This window comes from Cupressus sempervirens, chromosome 3, assembly GCF_028749045.1.
Source record: "Cupressus sempervirens isolate cs-2001-9-10 chromosome 3, ASM2874904v1, whole genome shotgun sequence".
Lineage (NCBI taxonomy): Eukaryota > Viridiplantae > Streptophyta > Pinopsida > Cupressales > Cupressaceae > Cupressus > Cupressus sempervirens.
The window spans coordinates 460,061,316-460,069,329 of record NC_143120.1 but is presented as its reverse complement, the minus strand read 5'-3'; the positions used below and the strand labels follow the sequence as shown (position 1 = coordinate 460,069,329).

At 32.2% G+C, this 8,014-nt stretch overlaps 1 pseudogene; it reads right to left on the bottom strand.

Annotated features, from left to right (window-relative positions):
- Positions 1 to 4,943: 4,943 nt before the first annotated feature.
- On the bottom strand, positions 4,944 to 7,601 carry LOC149567090 (GDSL esterase/lipase At5g03610-like; annotated as a pseudogene).
- Between the last annotated feature and the right edge of the window lie 413 nt (positions 7,602 to 8,014).

The window sequence follows — 8,014 nt, the reverse complement described above, 5'->3', positions numbered from 1 at the left end:
GTGGGGGATAAGTGCAGTTTTTGAGGTCACCAATATATCATCTAGAAATGACATACATTCTCAACAATATCAAAATCAATACTATGGCATCTTGGATGATGTAATTGAGTGTGAATTTAACACCTTCAAAGTAGTTCTATTCGTCGGCAAATGGTATAGGTTATGACTAAATTAAAATGATCTAGATAGAACGGTTATTCAACATGATAATGGATTTACAATGATCAATACAAGGTCATTTGAGCTAGTTGGAGATGAGCCCTATGTTCTTCCAAGCCAATGCGAGCAAGTGTTTTACTCAGAGGTTCCACATAAAGTATAATGTTATGGAAGAAGAAGATATTGAAGATGATGAAGAAGCAGATGATTAAGATCAAGATGGTGGTGATGATGATGATGGTGATGACGATGATGGTGATGGTGATGGTGATGGTGATGATGATGATGGTGATGATGATGATGGTGATGGTGATGATGGCAATGATGATGGTGATGATGGCGATGATGATGGTGATGATGGCAATGATGATGATGATGATGATGAAAAAGAAGATAATCAATGACTACAAACATCGTCACCCCTTCTATTGACAATCTTGCATTCCAAATATAAGGTAAATTTGTTCATGTTTACAATGTTGCATATTGTTCATGTTGTCTTCTAAGTTATTTGTAGCATACATGTATCATGTAATTTTTAGCTAACTTAAGATAAATGATTAACATATGCAGGAAATTTGATTATATATTTATTGTGTTCATTTCTAATGATTACAACATATGTTATTTATAGTTACCAATTTTTATGTTGTGTCTAATTATGACTCTTTTTGCAAATAGTCAATTGACTACAGGTACATCGTCACCCCTTCTGTTGACGATCTTGCATTCCATATATAAGGGAAATTTGTTCATATTTACGATGTTGCCTATTGTTCATGTTGTCTTCTAAGTTATTTGTAGAAAACGTGTATCATGTAATTTTGTTCATGTTCATGCATATCATGTAATTTTTAGATAACTTAAGATAAATGATTAACATATGCAGGAAATTTGACCCGTTTGGCGTGGATTGTGCATAGTGACATGAATCAATAGGTATAAGTCAATAAATAGACATAATTTTCTTATATTCTTCTTGTTTATCATTGAGCATGTATGTTATAAATAGACATATTATATAATCATATAATGTATATATAGACAAAGAAGGTCCATATCGAAATATAATTGTATAATCACTTTCAACTTACTACATTTTATATTTGTCACTTTAACTTTCCATTTGATGGATTGCAGGACCCACCAAATAGGTACTTGTCAGATCTATCTACATCGAATGAGGGAAATGAGGAAATGGTAGATGAAAGCTCTACATGTAGTACGGCTAAAATAGGCAGATCAACTAGAGGTCAAAAGAATAGAAAAAAAAATTGATAAACGCATGCAATTTTTCCTTGCTAATGGGGGGTCATGTTCTTATGATGATGAGACCAAAGGCGACATCAAGGTGCCCTTTCAGTACACACACATTGAGAAAGAATGGGTACCCAATGAGCTACCTCCAATTAACACAAATTTTTTTGTTAATGAGAGGATATATCACATTGCTCCATCCTCATTACATGGTTTGGGCCTATTTTCCATGGATGGGATCAAGGTATGTTACAACAAAGTTGTCGAATTGTTCAAGTATGTCGGTCCATGTTACAATTACAATGATTGGATGCAGATTGTTCGATATAAGAAAAGTATGCGTAGGTATGGGGTATCAGCTAATTATATACAACAAAAAGAAAATGATCAAAGTAAAAAAAATTCTATGTACATTGATGGGAGACCAAAAGCAATAGGTAATATTGTAGATTTTATAAATAGTACGCGACCTTCTTCAACTAGTAAGCAACCCAATTGCATATTTGAGGCGCGTGAGGGGAATGAAGTTTTTGTTTGTACAATAAAATCAATAAGTGCAGGGGAAGAACTACTAATCAATTACCATTTAAATCGCATAGATACAAACAAAGTTACTATCACGAGGGTTGTAAGTACTATTTACCATTTTGTTAATAAGTTTTTTTTTGTTGTTTATTGCTTTTAGTTAGCTGAATTTTTTATGTTTAATCTTTGTGACAGGATGATATGGATACAATAGATGATAGAGGTCACCAGGATGCTATTCGCACCCCTTCTTCAGCGAGGGTAAACCTTTTTGAAATTGTATAAATTAGATAGTTGAAAAATGTTATATTATTATGTTATTTTATTTATAGTTGAAAAAATTTATATTATTATGTTATTTTATTTATGATTTTTGAGTTTTTATGATAGTTTTATTGATATTCCTCTCACAAGTTGATGTTTAGGATAAGGGTAAAGCACCAGCAGTAAGTATCGATCCACTAGCTACGCCTTCTGATGAGGATATTGCTGAAACTCCCAATGTAACAACAATGTTGAAGAAAACAATTTAAAAAATTAATTTAGAAATAATGAAAATTTTGGATGAGGCAAATATGGCATCTGAGGAGATGATGAAGAGGCTATCAGATTTGAGAGCGCAAGCTCGTTGTTATGAAGTAAGCAGTAATGAATCTTTAGTTATAACAAAAGTTCAATAAAGGTTTATATTTTATAATCTTCTATGTTGTGAAGTAAAATATGTAATATGTGCAAAATACTTTATTGATGCAATTTTTTTAAAGAGTTGTAAGAAACTTTAACTACAAATACTTGTTATATAGGATTTTTTGGCAACTGATCCACAACTTGGTCAAGGACAGCGTGGTGAGGCTGATAGTAGCAGAGCTCCGACTACCACTGGTAAAATAATCTTTTAGTTGACAAGTTAGAAGGAATTTTTTATTTCGAATATTCAAAACTTCTTAACTCTTACTTTTATTATTTCAGAATGTCTTTGCTAACAATGTATTATTCAAGTCATCCAGTGCAGGAGACTCCTACGAGGTTAATGGACGCCCATACGAGATTGCCAACTGCAATGTCGGCAAAAAGGGGACATCTAGCTGGTAAATCCTTGTTTTGTTATATTTGGTTTTGTGTTAATTATGAGTTGATAATATGTACTGTAATCTTGGGTGCATCACATAGTGTTTTTTTTTTTTGTGGTAGGAGATGCATCGTCTGGTACGTCACCAAATGCGGATCATAGTGCATGTATTAGTGATAATTCACCATCATTTCATGGAGCCACCCATGTTTCTAGCATGGGAGCTATGTAGACATCATTATTGATTGATGATGATGAATCAATGCCTTTGAAATGTCCTAAGATTCTAAGTACTTTAAATAATTATTTTTTATATTGTAATAAGGATTTTCTTGCAAGACATAAACATGATAGGAAGTGGTGAATGCAAGGGCTTTTGATGTGGAGTGATGCCTCATGACCTTGTTTAGTATGTCATATTGTGCAAGTTGTTTAATTATTCTGGAATTCCTTTTTATTAGGGGTTTGGTAGGATCATCTGAATTATCAATGACCTTTTGTCTATACCAGTAATTCTCTAGTTTAGTAATTTGGTACATTGCAATTTCATGCTTTCAATAGAAGATACTAACCAATTTTTCTATAGAGAACCAAAAGTGGGAGTCTTCTTTCATAGTCAATGTTCAGTTTTCAATGATTTCCCACATCATTGCTATTGCCTGTTAGAGTTTTAGAGTGCTTACTTTCAGCTTCACTGTCTATTTTAGCAATATTTGTTTTCCATAATATCCCAGGTATGATCAGTGAAAACATCAATTAAGAATGACAAAAAATGAAGGTCATGACAAGTTATATGTATTATGAACTATATTTTTTTCAAGGTATATTGATTAATATAGTCACAGTACATTTTTTAGTTTCATAACATGAGCAATAGAACCCTGGTAGAGTTTGACTAGTTTTAGACATTTTTAATTTTTTTCCAAACTTCTTTTTTGGTCAATTTTGATCCTCCAACCCTGAAATAGATGACTAAAAAGATGAAATGTATCTTATTTTATGTATTTGTTATTCACTATGAAAAATATTCTTCGCATGATTCATTTTGATGGTTCTTACTATTAATTATCCCATGACATTTTTTGCAAGAAACGATACATTTTATAGGAGGCTTTATGACCTCACACTACGAAGATTCAGGCCCACCATACGTAAAAGGTGGAACATCATAACTAAACTAATTTTATCCCACTTTTTTTTCATATCATTAATTGGTGCAACATTTTTCCTTTCATTTGGGTCTTTTCTTATACTAGCTATATCTAACAATTTTGTGTTTTTTCTTAAAAGGTGGAACTACCAAGATAAAAAATTAAAAGATGAGCTCATCAAAGATATAGAGCATGAGTTTGGTAGTAATATTTTTTATCATAAGAAATTATTACAAAAAGCTTCCAAACATCTTAAGGTTGTGAAGGACACATATAGAAAGAGTCTCATCCTAAACCCGAAGCACGAGCATCCTCCCTTTGTTTTAGTGAGGGACTAGAATGAGTTTATTTTGGATGCAAAGGAGAAAGGGGAACGTCCAAAAGAAAGTAAACTAGCAAATCCAAAAAGGTATGCAATAGTATTAACTACTAGTACATTAACGAGAAAATTTAAGGTTCAACTTCAGCATCAACAATTTCAACTAGCTCAATTTAATCTATCTATTGATGAAAGGTATGTAATTCATATGCTGACACAATTGCTTTCACCCTATTATGAATGCTCTCTAAAATTTGGGCATCTAATAAACTGTGTTGGTTGATTGCACATAGAATGCCTGTATACAACTATATATATCTCAATCTAGGAATAAATCCTACATAAGATATAAATAGTGCACTTATAACTTCACATATAGCTATATTATGTCTTGAAAATATAGTAATGCTCAACTACATGTAGCATAGTGTAATGTGTTAGCAGTATAGGTGATAAATGATATTTAGTCAATGTAATGACAAGTACATGAGCCATCTTGAACAAACCCACAATGAGAGTAGTGAAGATTTATCATCACTTGCCATCCCTTTTGAGTAGGATGGTACCAATCAAAAAAGAAAAAAATCTTATTGAGACTTGCACAGATGAAAAAGAGCTCTTCCTTGTTCATCATAATCAGCACACCCAACAATGGAGCTGCTCATGTTTCCATCTCTAAAATAGCATGATCTACTCATCTCATGGATTCGTACTCAATACACAATACAGAAATAAGTCAATCAATATCCTCATGTATTTATGTAATCCTATAATTATGGCTCTTAAATAGATACACTATTTAGAAGGAAAACCTGAAAAAAAAAATCTTGATATTCTTAACTACACTATAATCAATGTCTTTACCATATGCAAATGGGTTGAAGATAATATGAGAGAAGGCTGCAAAGAAATCAAGGATGAGGAAGTTGGAATCTTCAAGCTCCCTTAGCTCTGAAATGGCTTGTGATAGATATTTGTTGTGGGTGGAAACTAAGTCCATTGTTGTGTTCAAACATACTGCTCCAGACTATAAGTAACCTGTTGGTAGTCAAATGGCATGTTATTTGATACCAGAAAATTCCTTAGCCCAAGATTATATAGCTCTGTGAGTTGCAATTTCATCTCTGCTACAACACTCCTCACAAACTTTTCTATTCCATGTAAACATAACCCTCAGTCACATATTTTTTTAAATCACATTTGAATCATTCTAGTACAACATGACAATTAATAATACCATATTTTCACAATCTATTTCAAAAAAATCTTTTTTGTTTCTAGGTTTGATTGTGTAAGTTTTTTTAGTATCAATGGATCGCACTGTGTGATCCATCATCAGAATGAGAGAAGGATGTAAGATATGATCCATCATCAGAATGAGAGAAGGATGTAGGATAATTCTTTCATCCTGATGATAGATCACAGAGTGGATCCAAAACGTTGATACTAAAAAAACTTCCACAATTAAATCTAGAAATAAAAAAAATCATTAGAACATAGCAAGTTTGGTAATATTTATTCTTACCATTGTGGTAACATTTGTAGCAGCATAATCATTTCCATTCATAGTGAGAAGTGCTATTGAGTGCTTCAGATGATGAGAACCATATTTTTGAGATATAATAGAATCCTTGAAATTCCCAACTTGGACACTTAGCTTTGGAACTCCAAAAGTATCAAATACCCCACTGTATGCTATTGCAAAGTTTATGCCTTCCCTTGCTTGTATATGATGGCTTGAACTTTTCAGAACCCTGTAGGTCACTGGAGATGGAAGACCTAAGATTTGGGCTGCATAAATTTAAGAAAAAATACAAACTCTGGTAAATGCATTCACCTATATATTTAAAACCATGGCAATATAATCATAAAGAAAAGAAGTATTTTAATCAATGAGAACAGATTTTTACAATCTATGACAATTATTTGCAAGAGCTTCTGGATTTGATTTTGTTTAGTTTTTTTAGCATTGACATTTTGAACCATCATCAGGATGAAATCAAGCATAAGAGAGATGAAACCAAGCATAAGAGGCCACAAGAAAAAAGATACACAATCATAGAGCACGGAGTTTGATTTGAAACATCCATGCTTAAAAAACTATACACAATCAAATCCAGAAGCTCTTGTAGATAAGCATTTTAATGTTAACAGATTAAGGAAATAGGATTGTTCCGGTCCATGGCTCAGAGTATACAAGAGAAGCACTATTGGAGAGAACTTGTCATAGTTATCAAGACTTTAAAATTGAAAATTGCTTGTTCAATTTTAATATAATTGTATCCTAAAGAGGGCAACAATTATGAGGAGTTAGATGGATGGATTGAAAAAGGATTTTCAAAGGATCCTAAAGGGTCACGATTTTTCTATTTCATATGATTACTTTGAAAAGTTTTGGCTTGCCTTCCAAATGCAATTTCAATAAGATTTTTTTGATAGGATTTTTATATCTTATAAAATTTGGGGGAATTTCTAGGTTCACAGTGCAAAATATAAATATAAAAAATTGCAGACGAGACCCTTAAGCATTATTATACTTAGAAAATTAGAAGTCAATACCATGATCTATAATCATTATATAATTAGAGAGAAGCCAAACATATACCTATATTAGTTGATGGTGTAAAGCACTTGGAAACCCTAGTACATAGCAATGGAAAAGTTTGAGCAAATTGACTTCTATTTATATTGCCTATACAAATATTTTGGGCTAAAATATGCAACAATAGTTCCTAATATGAACAACAATTTCTGATATGGACCTTTGAGATCATTAGAAATTGATTCTGAGAAAAATTACCTAAATAATTAGTAAGAATTCTGCTAGATGATACCTTGCGTGATGGGTGCCTAGGCCAAGTGATACCATATGGATATTTCCATGCTAAAACTATGTTATTTTTCATACCAGGATAGTAATTTCCAGTGTCTGCATATGAATCTTCAAAAACAAAATGAGATTTTGTTTCATCTCCACTACATATACTTACAAAAACAACACTTCAATCAATGACCAAACTAAAATTATATACAAATTTTGCAATAAGAAAAGCAATTATCAATCATTACCCATTAAAACTGGCAGAAACACCAACAGGACTGATGACATTTTGGCAGTCATTTTTCATGACCTTCTACATCTATGGTCAGCAAAGTTGATTGTTTGGTTTATATGGCAAAATCATCTAACTTGTTTGTCTGCAAAGTTTTCAAAGACCTTCTAGAGGAGTTCAAAATTAGAAGCTTGAAGACTGAGTTTACATTAAAAGCTCAAGAAAAGTAGAGAGATGTTGTGCTGAGTAAAACAAAACTTCTTCCAATCAGTAACCACACTAAAATTACATCCAAAAATCTTAATATGATCATAAATTCTTAGTCATTACCAATTACAAAGAGTACCAAGAATATTGATGACATGTGGGAAACCATATTTGATGACCTTCTATCTATCATGGATAAATAACATGATTACACATGTCAATTAAAGGTATGATGCTATAATTTCTTCCCTTTTTTCATATTTTTGGTGGAACA